We start from the raw sequence: 17,881 nt of genomic DNA, 5'->3' as shown, positions 1-17,881 counted from the left end.
GGACACTCACTACATTCATAAGGTTTTTCCCCTGTGTGGATTCTCCGATGTTTAGTGAGAGATGACCGCTGGCAGAAAGCTTTCTTACACTGACTACATTCATGAAGATTTTCCCCTGTGTGGATTCTTTGATGTTTAATGAGAGATGACTGCTGGCAAAAGGCTTTTGGACACTCACTACAGTCATATGGCTTTCCCCTTGTGTGGATTCTCTGATGTGTAATGAGAGCTAACTTGTGGCAAAAGGCTTTTCCACACTTGCTACATTCTTAAGGTTTTTCCCATGTGTGGATTTTGTGATGTTTGATTAGGCATGACTTCTGATGAAAAGCTTTCCCATTCTCAGGTACATTAGAGGCATGCCTTTTTCCAAATGTCATTGCATCAGGATTCCTAGGAAAAAGACACATTTTGAAATAAATCATGTTCTTTTCCTCTTGCCATTCAAGAAGCACCTCATTTCTGAGCTCTCTTCTGGGAAGTGGTTTGGCCCTTTCCTAGTCTAAATACACCGGGTCTCTTTTAGAGTAAAAGTCCTGTCTGCAACTGAATCCCAGTATCTGCTTCAATGCTAAGCTGCAGAAAGCACGACAGAGCTTTCCTGTGTACATTTGCCCTGCTTCCCAACATAGAAGATGAGTAAGATATCTGGGTCTTAGACCAGAACCATGTGACTTGACTCAGCAAAGAGAAGACTTCACAAGGTTGGTATGCCTTTTGTCAAATGGGACTGAAACTATGGAAATGAATCTTGGCACCAGATGGCTAAGAATAAACATGGGCCTATCCACACAACCCCAGCCAATGCCTAGTTCTGGGTGCAATGAAAACAAAGAAAGAAATTATGGTTCTCAAGTTTTTTGGTACCCTTTCCCTTTCATAGCATGTTTCAAGTATGGCCAGAGCTAAAATTAGGCATCTATGTAATGCGACTCCTTTTTGAGTTGTTATATACTTTTTGTGTTTACAACTTGCCTGAAAATGATTTCTTTACTTTCCTGATTAGCTTCAAGGAGCTCATTCTTTTTGTAGGACTCTGAAATGAGGAAAAAAGAGTAACCATATCCATGAATCACAACTAAGTATTTCTGTTCAAATGCTCAAGTAAAGCTGATGAGGTTTCTTGCCATTCTAGATACAGAAGACTTTAACATCAGTAAAATGTGTACATTCAATACATTAACAGCTTTTTTTTGGTAATTTTCAATTACTTGGAATTTTTTATTTTAAATTGATGGTGGTAGAGCAGAAAATGTGGTACAGAAATTCTAACTAATGCTTGGAATGTCTTACATCCCATAATAGAGCCAGTTTGTCTCATCTTGGCTACTCTGTTTCCAATACAACTTCCTGAAAACATATCCTGGGAGGTGGCAGATGATGACTCAAGTGGTTCGGATCATGTAAAAGATCAATATGTAGTTGCACATAATTTACCTTAAGCTGGCAAATTTTAAGAGTTGAAAGCACTGTTAGAATAAACCTGCACATGCAGACTATAGAGTGCTGTGTCTCATGCATGACACTAGCTGTCCTTTGGGAAGAAACTTTCCCAGCCAACATGTACTGAACTATGTTACCATCCTCCCCGCCTTCTTTGCTGACCTACGTGGAACACCCTGGTTTACAGAGTTTTCCCCTGTCCGATGCACTGATTCTTGTTCCAACTTGAAGATCACATCAGGCTTTGCAATGCAGAACCCTGTTAATGCGAAATAATGCAGACTGTGAAAGCACTAATTTGGGGACTTCAAGGAGAAAAGCGTGGTTCCAGGATTTTTGTCACAAGTGGTCTCAGGAATTTTCTGACAGGTAGATGTTCAAGTTCTTTACAGCTTCAAATACTAGTCCTATCAAGTCCTAAACTTTCAAAACTCTTTAGTTTGTCAGCTCTACAGAAGATATTCTGCTTGGGCATGACAGAATTTCACTCACCCAAGGACAGCAGATGGCTATATGTTTCAAGCATCACATCCTTGTACAGAGTTTTCTGAGCATTGTTCATGTGCTGCCATTCCTCCTGGGTGAGGTCCACAGCCACGTCTTCGAATGACAACAACACCTAGAAACACACATGTCTCCTCAGTCCTGGATCACTACATAGAAAGACTGACAGTGCATTCTATATATGTTTAAGTTGCCACTTGAATGGGTACAGCTGAATTTACAATCTATAAAACATCACAAAGTAAAATGAAAATGAAAATATCTTACACGGTATTATTCTGTAAGATTGTTCTCTGTAATGACTCTGATTCTAATTAATTGTTGAAGGCACTGGATATCATATTTGCCAGAAATATATACAGTCTTCAACAATATCTCTAGTCTTTAATCACTAATACCAAAAAATGTAACCCATGTGAGAGTAATGTTCTGGACGGTCAGTATTTTATGTATCCTTTGTTTAAGCTCTTGAGGAACAGAAAGTAGGTTTTTGTTCTTCGTTACTATTATTATCTACTTTGCATGTCTTGATATATTTATCTAATGAAGTGTTATAATTGTGAATCTGAAATGAAATCAAAGTATGCTGTTGTAAAAAGTAGAGAGGAAGATGAATAGTTAATGCAGGCAGGAAACGGTAGAAAAGGAAAACAAACTAAAATCTGTATTTTTGATATATGTAAAATTTGTTCACTACATACAAACGTATGTATATGTATGTATGTATGCACACTAGATAGAAACACTATGTCATAACAGACGAGGCCTCAGAATGACACAATTATGAAGCAAATGTGTCTGAAAACAAAGGCTTAAAAGACATGACACAAAGTACACATAAGAAATGAAAAAATTACAAATAGTGTTAAAAAGTTTGTATTCATTTTATAGTAACTGAAAAACTGATAAAAATATCATTTACAAACATAAATGACAATATTTTTACTTCACTCTGTGGAACTATGACAAAACATATGCTTAACTATAAGTCAAAAGTATAATCATTGGGGCCAGGGTGATAATGGTAGGCAAGGGAGACCAGTTCAGGACGGCCCCAAAACTTGGGATCCTGTATCCACATGGGAGACCCAGAATAAGCTTCTGGATTCAGATCAGTTCAGCTCTGGCTGTTGCAGTTACATGGGGATTGAACCAGTGAACAAAGAATCTTTCTCTCTGTATCTCCTTCTATTATCTGACTTTCCAATAAAAAGTAAATAACAATATTTTAAAACAAATGAAGACTAGAAGATCTAAAAGGCAAAATATTTAAATCATTAGGTAGCTTCTCTGATTACATGAAATTAAGTTAGAAATTTGTTCTCTGATCACATAGAATTAAGTTAGAAATAATATTCTAAATTCTCCTAGAGAAAAAAAAAATCAGAAAATATACTTGACAAGTTGTATCTTAACAATGGCATTACAATTTGGTTTTGTAATCATCAAAATCGCTCCTATTCACGCATTATATATAGCACATTCACTGTGGGCTGGTTTTAAGAATTGTTTAGGCAATATTAAGTATATTTGGGACTGTGAAAAAGTTAATAAGGTCAATGGATGATAGAGTTACAGGACAATCTCCATTTAATTTGTTCATCAGTTTCAAAAGAAATAATTGTGCACTGCAATATAAGAATATGATTGTTAAATAAAAATTTTAAAAGACTAAGCAATAAAAACTAAAATGAGAAAAAAAAAGAAAATATTAAAAATAGTACTAAAGGAGACAAACGAAGATGGCCGACTGCAGAGAGCTGGTGTAGGGTGGAGTAGGGAAGGAGGGGAGCCGATCCAGCAGAGAAACAGGCCAGGAGGCGCGAAACTGTAGGGAGAAGAGCGAGAAGGTCACTGGAGTTCACTAAAGCAAGAAGATCTACACAGCGTGAAGGAACAGCAGCAAAAAGTAGGAAAGAAAATACAGCACGCCGCGAGAAACCTGGTGAGTCACGATCCCAGGCAGGGGGAAGGCGGCAGAGGCTCAACTGCCCCAGGGAAAACAGAGGCGGCTGGAAGGATAGGCGCCCATACTGACAGGGGCACCAGTCCCCTGGAAGGCAGGAGCCCCCAGAGGAGGCTACTGGACTGATCATTGGGTGCATTATCCCTGCAGAAGTGAAGAAAAAGCAGGGGAGATTTCCCAGAGGCTTGCCTACCTGCTGCTCAGAGGCTGTGGGAGAGTGCAGAGGGAACAGGAGCGGCGCTGTGGGACTGGGGCTCAGAGATCCCTGTATCGGCTCCGAGCTGTGGACTGGCTGGGGGAGAGTCCGTGGATCTTGTTGTTGCTGGACTCGCCCGGAGCCCCAGAGGCTGGGCAACGCTCGACAGGGCCTCACGTCCTGGGCAGAGGAGCAGACTAGTGGGGGCACGTCTCACCTCAAGGGCTCTGTGCCTCTCAGAGATCCGCTTCCACCCTTGAGAGAGTGCAGCTGAGGAAGTGGCTTCTTCAGGGCGGAGTCCCCAGGTGGGATCAGCTAGAGAGGCCAGACCTGAGCAGGCTCAGCTGAACTGGCCGGACAGGTTTTCCCAGCAGGAGCCCGCTTGGAAAGACCTGCCTGCGGTGTTGCAGCCCTCAGTGGAGCAGCGCTTCCGAGTTTGGCACTGGGGCCTCGGAGATCTCCAGCCCAGCACAGGCCTGGGTTGGGGATTTTAGACTCCCAGCAGCAGGAGCCCTTGCTGTGCTAACCTCAAGCCCTGAAGGAGAGTCTCGGCTCAGCACTGAGGCAGAGACCCCCGCTGTATTAGCCTTGTGACCCAAAGCCCAGGCGCGGCTCAGCAGAGTGAATCTGTAGGGCACTGCCTTTGAGAGGGAGCCACAGGGGAAGGGGCCTGGCACTAGGGCTGGCCCACAAAGCCTCCTGACCCAGCTCGGGGCTGTGAGCTACAGACCCTGAAAGCAGCTGGTGACTCAGCAGTAAGCCCTGCTGGGCTCAGCCGGAGACCCCAAACCAGAGCCGGCTCAGCTGAATCACCGCTAAAATCTCAAAACAACAAGAAGCAAAAACACAATGAGGAGAAGTATCAGAAAAAGCAATGACCCAGAGGAAAGATCAAGCACTCCCTCCCAATACAACCAAAAACTAATCTCAATATCTGAGATGCAAGATGAAGACATAGAGGAACTATCAGATAAGGACTTTAAGAAGCTAATGATGAAATTCGTCAGAGAGAGTGAAAAGCACTGGGAAGAGTCTAAGGCATTCGAAAACCATATCACTGCAGAAATAAATCAAGTCAAAAAGGGAATCCTAGATATAGAGCACAAAATTGAAAGCCTAACCAACAGAATGAACACAGCAGAGGACAGAATATCAGAACTGGAAGACAATCAGAATGAAAGGCAGCAGCTCATCAAACAGTTGGAGACAAATCTAGAGAAAGCCAATAGGTCCATACAGGAAATGAAAGACAACCTCAAAAAATCAAATATTAGAATAATAGGCCTTCCCGAAGGAGTGGAAAGGAGACAGGCTTGCAACGGGTGCTCAATGAGATAATACAGGAGAACTTCCAGAATATTGGAAATATAAATCCAGCACAAATCCAGGAAGGACAAAGAACCCCCAGTAGATACGACCCAAACAAATTGTCTCCCAGACATGTGGTCCTCAAGCTACCTTCAAGTGAATACAAGGAAACCATTCTAAGACAAGTAAGAAAAAAGGATAAGATTACTTTCAGGGGAAGGGAAATCAGGATCACAGCCGACCTATCAGAAGAAACGCTCCAAGCAAGGAGAGAATGGGGTAAAACCTATCAAATCCTGAAACAAAACAACTGCCAACCAAGAATAATGTACCCAGCAAAGCTCTCATTTATATTTGAGAATGAAATCAAATACTTCAACAGTAAAGAGAAACTCGAGGAATACATCAACACGAAACCAGCTCTGGAAAATCTCCTCAGGAAGGTGCTAAACCCAGAAAGAAAAAATACAAACCAAAATCAAAGATGGCAAATGGGAAGACCTCCCCACTAAAATCCATACAAGAAAAGTCAACCAATCAAGAACTCTAATAGTCGCAAATACACACTTGCACACTTACACTCATGGCAGCCCAAAACCAATTCCTCTCAATATTATCTCTAAACACAAATGGCTTAAACTCACCAATCAAAAGGCATAGATTAACGGAATGGATCATCAAACAGCACCCAACTATATGTTGCCTACAAGAGACACATCTAACCAGAAAATCCTGTAAGAAATTTAAAGTGAAAGGATGGAAAAAGACATTTCATGCCAATGGACGAGAAAAAAAGGCTGGCGTAGCTGTTCTAATCTCAGATGACCTAGACTTCAAGCTGACAGACATCAAAAAGGACAGAGAAGGACATTATATATTGGTGAAGGGACTGATCCATCAAGAAGTAATTACCATTGTGAACATATATGCACCTAATTCCAATGTGCCTAGCTTCGTGAAGCAACTACTTACAGACTTAAGGGGAGACATAGATACACACACAATAATAGTGGGCGATCTTAACACCCCGCTAACAACTATAGACAGATCAACAAAACAAAAACTCAACAAAGAAACAACAGAGCTCGTACAAACATTAGAACAACTAGACTTGGTAGACATTTATAGAATTTTTTATCCTAAGACCACAGATTATACATTTTTTTCAGCAGTGCATGGCACCTTCTCCAGGATCGACCACATGATAGGACACAAAGCAAATCTAAATAACTTCAAAAAGATAGGAATCATACCATGTACCCTCTCAGACCACCACGGAATGAAACTGGAAATCAGCAATTCAAAATGCCCAAGGAAATACAGAAACTCTTGGAGGTTGAACAATATGCTATTAAACGAACAATGGGTCAGGGAAGAAATTAAAGATGAGATCAAAAAATTTATGGAAACCAATGAAAACTCTGATACAACATTCCAAAACTTGTGGGACACTGCCAAAGCAGTGCTACGGGGTAAACTCATCACAATTGGAGCTCATGTCAAGGCCCAAGAAAGTCGCCAAATACAGGAACTAACCCCACACCTCCAGGAATTGGAAAAGCAGCAGCAGATGAGCCCCACACACAACAGGAAACAAGAAATCATCAAAACAAGGGAGGAAATCAACCAGATAGAAATAAAAAAAACCATACACAAAATCAATGAATCAAAAAGCTGGTTTTTTGAAAAGATAAACAAAATAGACACCCCGCTGGCCCGTCTGACAAAGAAAAAACAAGAGAAAGCAAGAATTAACAGCATCAAAGATGAAAAAGGCAACATAACAACAGACATTACAACCATTAAGAACATAATCAGAAATTACTACAAAGCACTGTACTCCAACAAATCAGAAGACCACCAAGAAATGGAAAAGTTCTTAGACTCACACAACCTGCCAAAACTTAGCCCAGAGGCAACAATCAACCTGAACAAACCCATAACTGAAGTAGAGATTGAATCAGTGATTAAAGACCTCCCAACAAAGAAAAGCCCAGGCCCAGACGGCTTCACTACAGAATTCTACAAAACATTCCGAACAGAACTAACCCCAATCCTCTACAAACTCTTCAAAACAATAGAAAAGGAAGCAACCCTTCCAAACTCATTCTATGAAGCCAACATTACCTTAATCCCAAAACCGGGCAGAGATCCTACAGAGAAAGAAAACTACAGACCTATCTCTTTGATGAACATTGATGCTAAGATTCTCAACAAAATCCTAGCCAACAGAATTCAAAAACACATCAGACAGATCATTCATCCAGATCAAGTAGGATTCATCCCTGGAATGCAGGGATGGTTCAACATTCGCAAATCCATAAATGTGATACACCACATCCAAAAACTGAAAAACAAGAATCACATGATAGTATCAATAGATGCAGAAAAAGCTTTCGACAAAATTCAGCACAACTTCCTGCTAAAGACCCTAACCAAGGTAGGCATAGATGGAAAAATCCACAACATAATCAAAGCAATATATGAAAAACCCAATGCCAGCATCATACTGAATGGAGAAAAACTGGAACCCTTCCCACTGAGATCTGGAACAAGACAGGGATGTCCGCTTTCTCTGCTGCTATTCAACATAGTTCTAGAGGTACTCGCTGAGGCCATAAGACAAGAAAAAGAAATCAAAGGAATCAAAATGGAAAATGAAGAAGTCAAGCTTTCACTATATGCAGATGACATGATTCTTTATATGGAAGAGCCAAAAGGCTCAACACAGAGACTACTAGAACTTATACGAGAGTTCAGTAGAGTGGCAGGGTACAAAATTAATGAACAAAAATCAACAGCCATAGTGTATGCTAACAGCCCCAAGTTGGAAAAAGATCTAACCAGCAAGATACCATTCAAAGTAACAAAGGAAAGCATGAAGTATCTGGGAATTAACCTAACCAAAAATGTAGGAGACCTATTTGAAGAAAACTACAAACTACTTAAAAAAGAAATTGAACAAGATCTAGAAAGATGGAGTAACATCCCATGCTCCTGGATAGGTAAAATCAATATCATTAAAATGTCTATACTGCCAAAAGCAATATATACATTCAACGCAATCCCAATCAAATTGTCCAAAACATTCTTCACAGATCTGGAAACAATGATTCAAAGGTTCATCTGGAAACACAAAAAACCACGGATAGCTAGAACCATCGTGAAGAACAGGAAGTTAGCAGGGGGAATCACAGTTCCGGACCTCTGGACATACTATAGGGCAGTGGTTATCAAAACAGCCTGGTACTGGCAAAAAAATAGAGAAGAAGATCAATGGAGCAGAATAGAAACACCAGATGGGAACCCACACAAATACAGCCAAATAATCTTTGACAAAAAGACAAACGACAACCCAGGCAAATGGGAAGGTCTGTTCAATAAATGCTGTTGGGACAACTGCTTGATAGCCTGCAGAAACAAAAAGATAGACCCACATCTCTCACCATATACTAAGATCAAACTCAAATGGATAAAAGATTTAAACCTACATCCAGGAACCTTCAAACTTTTGGAAGAAAATGTTGGAAACACACTGGAACACTTAGGGGTAGGCCCTCACTTCCTAAAAAAGACTCCAAATGCAGTAGAAATCGAGACCAAAATAAACAATTGGGACCTCATCAAACTAAGAAGCTTCTGTACAGCTAGAGAAACAATCAACAAAGTAAAAAGGCAACCCACAGAATGGGAGAAGATCTTCGCACACGACTTAGGTGATAGAGGGCTGATCTCCAGAATATACAAAGAGCTACAAAACAACCAAAATGTCAAAACAAACAAGCCACTCAAGAAATGGGCACGGGAAATGGGCAAACACTTCACAAAGGAACAAACCCAAATGGCAAATAAACATATGAAAAAATGCTCAAGTTCCCTGGCAATAAGGGAAATCCAAATTAAAACATCAATGAGGTACCACCTAACGCCAGTAAGATTGGCCCACATGAATAAAAGCACCAACAACACTTGTTGGCGAGGTTGCGGGGAAAAGGGAACCCTACTCCACTGCTGGTGGGGCTGCAGGCTGGTACAGCCTCTATGGAAATCAGTATGGAGAACATTCAAACAACTCAAATACAACATACCGTATGACCCGGCAATAGCACTCCTAGGAATATATCCAGAACACTTGTTTTATGAGAAACCAACATGCACTCCTATGTTCATAGCAGCACAATCAGTAATTGCAAAAACATGGAAGCAGCCAAAATGCCCATCAACAGAGGATTGGATAAGAAAGCTATGGTTCATCTACTCCATGGAATACTACTCAGCTATTAAAAAAAGCAAAATGCAGTTCTTTGTGGCCAAATGGGCCAAACTGGAAACCATAATGCTAAGGGAAATGAGCCAATCCCAAAAGGTTAAATACCACATGTTTACCTTAATTTAAGGTGACACGATGTTATGTATAACAAGTTATGTTATGAATGTTATATGTTGTGTATAAACCAAAACTGAAATGTCAATGAGGTGGTCACAGAAGGTGGATAAGAAATCGCATTTACTTTTACCATATGGGTTACTCATTACTATGTCAATTAATTCCATGGTGATGTAAATTTTTGCTGATGGTATGTTGGAGCTTTTAATTGATCGGGATGATAATCTGCTGGCTCTGTCTTCAGACCAGAGAGTGTATACCTAAGAAGCCGTTTAACTTGACTGGACAATAAGATGCTGGACTCTGTGTTTGGTATATGCTTGCAATGGGGGAATCTCAACTGAACTTGAACTGTGGTTATGCAACAAGGTGGAGGAATCCACCATGGTGGGAGGGTTTGGGGAGGGCTGGGGAGAATCCCAGTACCTATGAAACTGTGTCACATAATACAATGTAATTAATGAATTTAAAATAAAATTAAAATAAAAAATAAAAAATAAAAATAGTACTAAATGAAACCCTTTTGCAAGACTCCCATAAGGAGTGAAAAGGAAAACAAGTTTATGAGAAATGGCTAATTAGAACAAGCAGATTTTTAGGATGATTTATCATTAAGTGATTGAAAATTGCAACCATAATCAATGCCACTTTATATCCATTGCAATGTCCTTCATAAACAAATGTTCACAAAGAAAAACTAAAATTAGGCATTTCTTATGCAAGTGTAAAATGATGAAACTAGTACGAAATATGGTACTCAAGGACAGCATGTTAACATTCTCACAATGTTGGAACCAGTATGGGGTATCACGTGAAAGAAGCAGGGAGCACGTGTTCTCACGGTCTGAATCTGTTTCCTTTCAAATTTGCCAGTATCTGTGGAATGAACTGTGGCATTGTGGGCTGAGCTTCCCATATGGGTGTGGTTCATAACCTGGGTGTTCCTTTTTTATTTATTTTTTATAAAAGATTTATTTATTTTTATTGAAAAATCAGATTTTACAGAGAGAAGGAGAGTCAGAGAGAAAGATCTTCCATCCTCTGGTTCCTTCCCAAGTAGAAGTTAATGGCTGGAGCGGAGTGGATGCAGGAGCTTCTTCTGGGTCTCCCATGTAGGTGCAGACCCAAGGCCTCAGGCAGACATCCACTGCTTTCCCAGGCCAAACTCAGGGAAGCTGATGGGAAGTGGGACCTCTGGGACACCAATTGGTGACCATATTGGATCATGGCTCCTGCAAGGCAAGGCAAGGCAAGGACTTTAGCCACTGGGCTATAGTGCTGGGTACCATGTTCCACTTTCAATTCAATTTCCTGCTTTTGCCCTGGGAAAACAACAGAGGATGGCTCAACTCCTTCAACACCTCTGCCCATGAGTGAGGTCCGAAGTGGCTCCTGGCTTTGGCTTGCCTTGGCTCTTGCCATTGTAGCCATGTGGGGAGTAAAGTAACAGATGGAAGATCTCTATCTCTCTCTCACCTTTTTTCTACTGCTCTGCATTCAAATAGAAAGCAAACATAATGCCACAAAGGAGAGTTCTGTGGTTTAGTAGATAAAGCCACTGACATCCCACATGGGCAATGGTTCAAAGCCTGGATGCTCCACTTCTGACCCAACTCTCTGATAACAGGCCTGGAAAGAAAGTGGAGGATGGATCAAGCGCTTGGGTTCCTGTAACCAAGTCACAGACATGGACAAAACTCCTGGCTCATGGCTTCAGACTTGCTTACCTCTGGCCATTCCAATTATTGAAGAGATCTATCTCCATCTCTCCCTCTTTCTCAGTAGCTCTGCTTTATAAATTAAAAAATCCTAAAGGAAAAGAAAGCACCCTGCAGTAGGAAATGGTATTATGGCACAGCACATTAAGCTACCATTAGCCCCATTTCCAATCCAGCTCTAAGCTAACATACATTGGAAACAGTAGGAGATGGCTCAAGTATTTAGGTGGGACACTCAGCTGGACCTCCTAGTTCTTCTCTTTGACATGGCCCAGCCCTGACCATTGGGACCACTTGGAGATACAATCGGCAGATAGCAGACAGCTCTCTGTCTCTCTCCTCTTTCTGTAACCCAGTCTTTTAAATAAGTAAATAAATAGGATTTATTTAAATATTTAACAAAAAATGTAGCGTATTTCATTCTCCACACATTCCTGTAGCAGCTCATGAATATACTATACCCTCCAAATGTTATTAGCCATCACACTGTTTCAGCCATTCCAAAAAAGGCAAAAAAATGAATAATGAATATATGTATGTGGAAATTCTTACTACTCCAAATCAAATGCTTGAGCGTTTATTTTCAGGTTGGTACTCAGTCATTTTGATTGTATCATGTATAAGGTCTACAAAAATCATTTCAAACTTGATATTCCACAGTAATTAACAATTTTAGTTTCAAACTGAATCATGCACATTGAGGACCTGGGATAAGTGGGAGGCTGGGTGGGGCTTCTCCCTTTATCTCCACATTTACCCCAGATACAGAAAAAGGGAAAGTGGAAATGATAGTCTTACATACTTTTCAATAGCCCTTGAACCTTTGTGCCCTAATTAACCATGTGATGATTGTCAAACAACGAAAAAAAAACTGAATCATGTAAATAATGTCTGTCTATGGCATCAGAAAACGGGGAAAGTTTCACTCAGCTTTAACCGCCCCAATGTATTAGTTATGACAATTTTAGCTTCTTTCCCTCTTGCTTTTTCATTTGAGTTTATGAAACATCATAAAGCCCCTACAATACAATGTAAAAGCAAGCTAAGAAGTAAACAGACAACTTACTGAAGGTGTGTTTGAAAGCATGTCTTGGAAGTATGTTGTGGGCTACAGTGCTACACCTGCAAGAGAAGGTGGGGAGAGGGAGTTAGGAATTGGTCTTGCTTGTTCCTAGTCTCCTTAGTGGCTCCTATTGTGCTAAGTAATGTCAAGACAGGAACCAGACACAATGGCTGGAAACACAAAAACCATCATCTTCCCTGGGCAGGAACAGTGCTTTACAGAGGACAATGCCAGGAAGGCTTCCTTGAAACAGCATCAACAATTTCAATAATTGGCAGTGATTAATTAAATTAAGTGCTAGTCAGCTTAATTCCAACATTCATTACTTATTTAAAAATAGTAATGTTATTGCCAAGTATTAACTTATTTTTTAACAACCATTGTTCAGATTACAACACACAATAGAAAAACATCAGTTACTAAAATTGTTACTACAGCAAAATAACTGGGTATCAAGTATTTCCCTATTCTATAGAGGAGCTGCATAAGGATTTCCATTAGAACACTGCTTGCAGTTAATACTAAAATTATGTAAAGGCAGAAATCTTTCAGTCAAGAGTTATTTTGTCTACACCTACACAGGAAATACAGATATAAGTATTCTACACAGAGTGTTAGCAATTATTCCAAATGAAAGTTCCTAAGACTTCAATGACACTTCCCAGTTCAAAAACCCTCTATGACACTTGACTTTGTCATTTAATTTGTCTTAGCCCATAGGAAATCCATAAATATGGCAGCAACATTGTTTGAAAAATATTTTTTGGCCCGATGCAGTAGCCTGGTGGCTAAAGTCCTTGCCTCGCATGAGCCAGGATCCCATATGGGTGCGGTTCTAATCCCAGCAGCCCTGCTTCCCATCCAGCTCCCTGCTTGTGGCCTGGGATAGAAGTCAAGGACGGCCCAAGACCTTGGGACCCTGCACCTGTGTTGGAGGCCCGGAAGAGGCTCTGGAATCCTGGCTTTGGATCAGGAACAAGCTCCGGAGCCTGTCTTCAATTGGCTCAGCTGCAGCCATTTCAGCCGCTTGGGGAGTAAATCACTGGATGAAAGATTTTCCTCTCTACATGTGTAACTTTACAATAAAAATTAATAACTCTTAAGAAAAACTTATTTAAAAAAAAAAACTTTACCTCATGAAATAGTCATGTCAAAAGCCAGAGGAAATTATTAGATTTAGAGGAGTGAATGTCACGATACATGAGGTTGGGCTTCTGCTTGGGACAGATCACGTCTGATCCCCAAATGCCTTGCCCATGCCTACTGGCTATTTATCACTTCCAATGCAGTATCCTGCTATTGTGCCTGGAACACAGTGGGTGGGTTCCAGGACCCCAGGAAACCTAGATGGATTCCTGTTGCTGGACTAAGCATGGCAGAGCCCTGAGCGTGAATCAACCAGTGATGGGATAGCTCTCATCTCTCTGCAATCTATGTTTCAACTAAATATTGCATTTATAAAATGATTACAAAGCAACATACTGTATATAAAACTATATATTTCAGGTTGATTTGTGGATATGTTGGTGAGTCATAAAGAATTACATTTCAAATTCAATTAAGAGAACTTCACAAAGACATTTACTTCCTTTAATTGTTTCTATTTTTGGTGATTTTTACATAGCTGACTAGAGTGATAAGGGTCATGGGTTATGGGAACGGGCCCTGTGGTGTGGCCTGGCAGCTAAAGTGCTCACCTTGAAAACCCCGGGATCCCATATGGGTGCCGGTTCTAATCCCGGCAGCTCCACTTCCCATCCAGCTCCCTGCTTGTGGCCTGGGAAAGCAGTCGAGGACGGCCCAAAGCCTTGGGACCCTGCACCCGCATGGGAGACCTGGAAGAGGTTCCTGGTTCCCGGCTTAGGATCAGTGCGCACACGGGCCTGTTGCAGCTCACTTGGGGAGTGAAACATCGGATGGATGATCTTCCTCTCTGTCTCTCCTCTCTGTATATCTGGCTTTCCAACAACAAAAAAAAAGGGTTATGGGAAGGTGGGTGAAATCAACATTTTCACATTCTCTTTTTTTTCCTTCCTATATCTGGGGGGAGGAGAGAGACAGGAAAGAAGCACACTCAACCTCCAAACTGCCTCTGCATTCTAGGATCAAGGACAGCCACCCAACACTATCCCAGCATCCCTGAAGTGGGACATACTCCGAGGGTGCTGGGGTCCATGTGGTGGGTATGGAAGACAGGAAGGTGTGAAGAGTATTGTTCCATTGGAGGTAGAGCCACAAGGAATTTGCTACTGCATGGCAGGGCCCAGCGCATGTCTCCACAACTAGCTGAATGCAGTTCCACCTCCCTTTGCAAGGACACCAGACAACCACACTGAGTATTCTGTAATCTATTTAGGCATTGTCTGCCTCTGCAGGAGTTGTTTACTACCAATGTGAAGTTGATGTTGCTGATACCTTTTTAGCCAAAGGGTCTTTTATTTATTGCTGTCTCAGCTGCCCCCATTGACCATATGCTAATCAAGGGTATTAAGCCCCTAAGTGTAGTGGGAATCTATTCTTTCCCTCTTTCCTTGATCTTTAGGTCCTTCCTTCTGTAATGCATTTCCTCCCTTAACTCATTTAAGATCAAGTTGTAGGATGAGGACTGTGGTAGGAATGTGTTACTGATTGATATGCACCATCTATTGAGAACTTCCTGACCACAGGGTCAGGATGGATAACACCCTGCTTTAAGATGAAGCAAATGGCAGAATTATCCTTAGAAACACCCACTTGACCATGGCGTAAATAGTCTGAGCCAGAGTTTGACTGCTTCTGCATAAATAAAGTGGACAGCTTTCTTGCACTGTCCATTATGATCATAAAATTGTAGTGGTCCATTTCTTTCCTCTTTATGCCTCATCCACACACCCTTCGCGAGTTCCGAACTCAGCTGGAGTGGACTCTGGCACGAGGGTCCTGCTCAAGAGGTTTTGATAGTTCAACAGTTCTGAATTACTGCCAATCTCACCACTCCAAGTACAATGAAATCTCTTTAGAATCCACTGGTTTGCATAGTTCACATTAGACTTTCCATTTGCCCAGTTCTTTACTGCCAACTCTTGCCTGGGGTAGTTGATCAATTTGTTCTGTCCTCCATCCCTGTTACGGTTATCAGGTGTCCTCTGCAGACTCCAATGTGTACCTGGATATGCTGTCCACTGCTCCATCTAAGCCACTGAGAAGGCTCACCCTTGACAATGCACTCTTCGGTCAGACTACAGAATCTGCAATTCTCTCCATGGTTGGGGTTCTGAGTCCAGCAATTCAGTTGGGGGGATACCCAAAGAAACATCATCTGAGGTGATCCCAGATCTGACTCATGTGTGCTTGCCAAATCAGTGTCTGGCACAGTCCGTTACACACACTGGTAGTTGCAATTGCTGGGTCATTTCTGTCTCCAATCCTGATTTCTATGCAAACCAATGGGTGTTAGAGCCTAGCCTGATCCCACCAATTCATGCAAACCAGTGGGAGCTATAGCCTATTCAGAGGGACCTGCAATAATCCCCACAATGCCCAACCCTGCCCTGGTTCCCATGCTGTTCCAGTCTGTCCCAAATCCCATTCAGCTCTCATACTTGATAATGGGCACTGAAACCTAGTTCAACTCAACCAGTTCCACTATCCAGCCACACATGTGCCAGTGGGTGACACTCTCTGTCTAGCCATGCCTGTCCCAGTTCTGGTTTCATAATCACCAGGCAGAGTGGCAACCCAAGATGGAGGTGCCCACTGTTTCCCTACTGGGTCCACTCCCATTCACCAATCTTGCACTCTCCAGGTGGTTCTACAGTTTAAGTTGACAGAATTTACCCCACATGCCAGCATCTGCCAGCTAATGCTTTCCAACTTGTGCTTTCCAGTGTGACTGGTAATCCATCAGGAGAGCTCAATGCCTACCTGACCATCCCCTTCCCCATTGGTTACCAGAGTCCAGCTCCAGCTGAGTTCGGAACTTGAGAAGGGTGCATGGATGAGGCACAAGGAAAGAAAGAGAGACGGACCACTACAATTCCATGATCATCGTGGACAATGTGAGAAAGCTGTCCACTTTATTTATACAAAACCAAACTCTGTCTCAGACTTTTTACGTCATGGTCAAGTGGGTGTTTCTAAGGATAATTCTGCCATTTGTTTCACCTAAGGCAGGATGTTATCCATCCTGGCACCCATCAATCAGTAACACGTTCCTACTGCAATCCTCATTCTATAGCTAGTCTTGAATCAGCTAAGGGAGGAAATGTATCACGGAAGGCAGGACCTAAAGATCAAAGAAAGAGGGAAAGAATAGGTTTCCTTTACACCTGGAGACTTAGCACCCTTGATTAGCATATGGTCAATGGGGGAGGAAGACCCTAAGCATAGGTTCCCACCACACCTGGAGGCAGAACACCCTTGATTAGCATATGGTCAATGGGGGAGGAGTATCCTAAGCATAGGTTTCTGCTATACCTTTGATTAGCATAGGATCAAAGGGGGAGTTAAACCCCTGATCAGCATATTGTCAATGGGGGGCAGCTGTGACAGCAATAATAAAAGGCCTTTTGGCTAAAAACGATATCAGCAACATCAGCTTCCAAGCTCACATACTACACGATACTATACATTAACTCCTCAGAGGCAGACAATGCCTAAATAGATTACAGAAATCTCAGTGGGGTTGTCTGGTGTCCATTCAAAGGGAGGCGGAGCTGCATTTATGTGGTCATAGAGACATCCACTTGGGCCCTGCCACACAGCAGAAAATTCCTTGCGGCCCTGCCTGCAATGGAACAATACTCTTCACACCTTCCTGTCTTCCACACCCATCACACGGACCACAGCAATTGGTCTCACATGTGCTGGTTGGATACTGCGGCCCAGTCTGGCACGGCCAACCTCACCTTGACATTTGCCAGTAGGTGCTGTAGCCTAGCTCAGCCCAGCCAGCCCCCAGTCCTTGCCCTCATGTGTACTGGCTTGTGTTGCGACCAACTCAGCTGACCCACATTCCATTCTGGTGCTCATTTTCGCCATCGTGTGATATGAACTGGCTCAGCCTAGTTTGCCCCAGACTTGAGCTAAATGTATGCCAGTGGGTACCATTCCCTGGCCTGGTCTGGGCTATTATCTATCATGGTTCCTGTGCTCACCGTCAGGAACTGTGTCCTGACAGAGGAGTTTCCCAAGCTCCTCCATCAGAACCTCTCCCATTGCCAGATCTCATGCACACCAATGGGTCCATGGGTCAGCTCTACTTAGTCCACCTCCTGTCCTAGCAGGAACAGTGGCCTTTCCTGACCAGCCCTCACCC

The 17,881-nt window shown here is 42.1% G+C and overlaps 1 long non-coding RNA gene across 1 annotated transcript in view; it reads right to left on the bottom strand.

Annotated features, from left to right (window-relative positions):
• Nucleotides 1-1,954: 1,954 nt before the first annotated feature.
• LOC131479072 (uncharacterized) overlaps nt 1,955-17,881 on the bottom strand; it is a 30,462-nt gene continuing 14,535 nt past the window's right edge. Inside the window, exons 2-3 of the long non-coding RNA XR_009244727.1 lie at nt 12,589-12,644; nt 1,955-2,062 (exon numbers count right to left, since the gene is read on the bottom strand). This is a non-coding gene — a long non-coding RNA (uncharacterized LOC131479072). The remainder of the gene's footprint in view (nt 2,063-12,588; nt 12,645-17,881) is intronic.

This window comes from Ochotona princeps, unplaced genomic scaffold, assembly GCF_030435755.1.
Source record: "Ochotona princeps isolate mOchPri1 unplaced genomic scaffold, mOchPri1.hap1 HAP1_SCAFFOLD_127, whole genome shotgun sequence".
NCBI lineage: Eukaryota > Metazoa > Chordata > Mammalia > Lagomorpha > Ochotonidae > Ochotona > Ochotona princeps.
The sequence above is the reverse complement of the archived record's forward strand: the minus strand, read 5'-3'. Positions and strand labels throughout refer to the sequence as shown.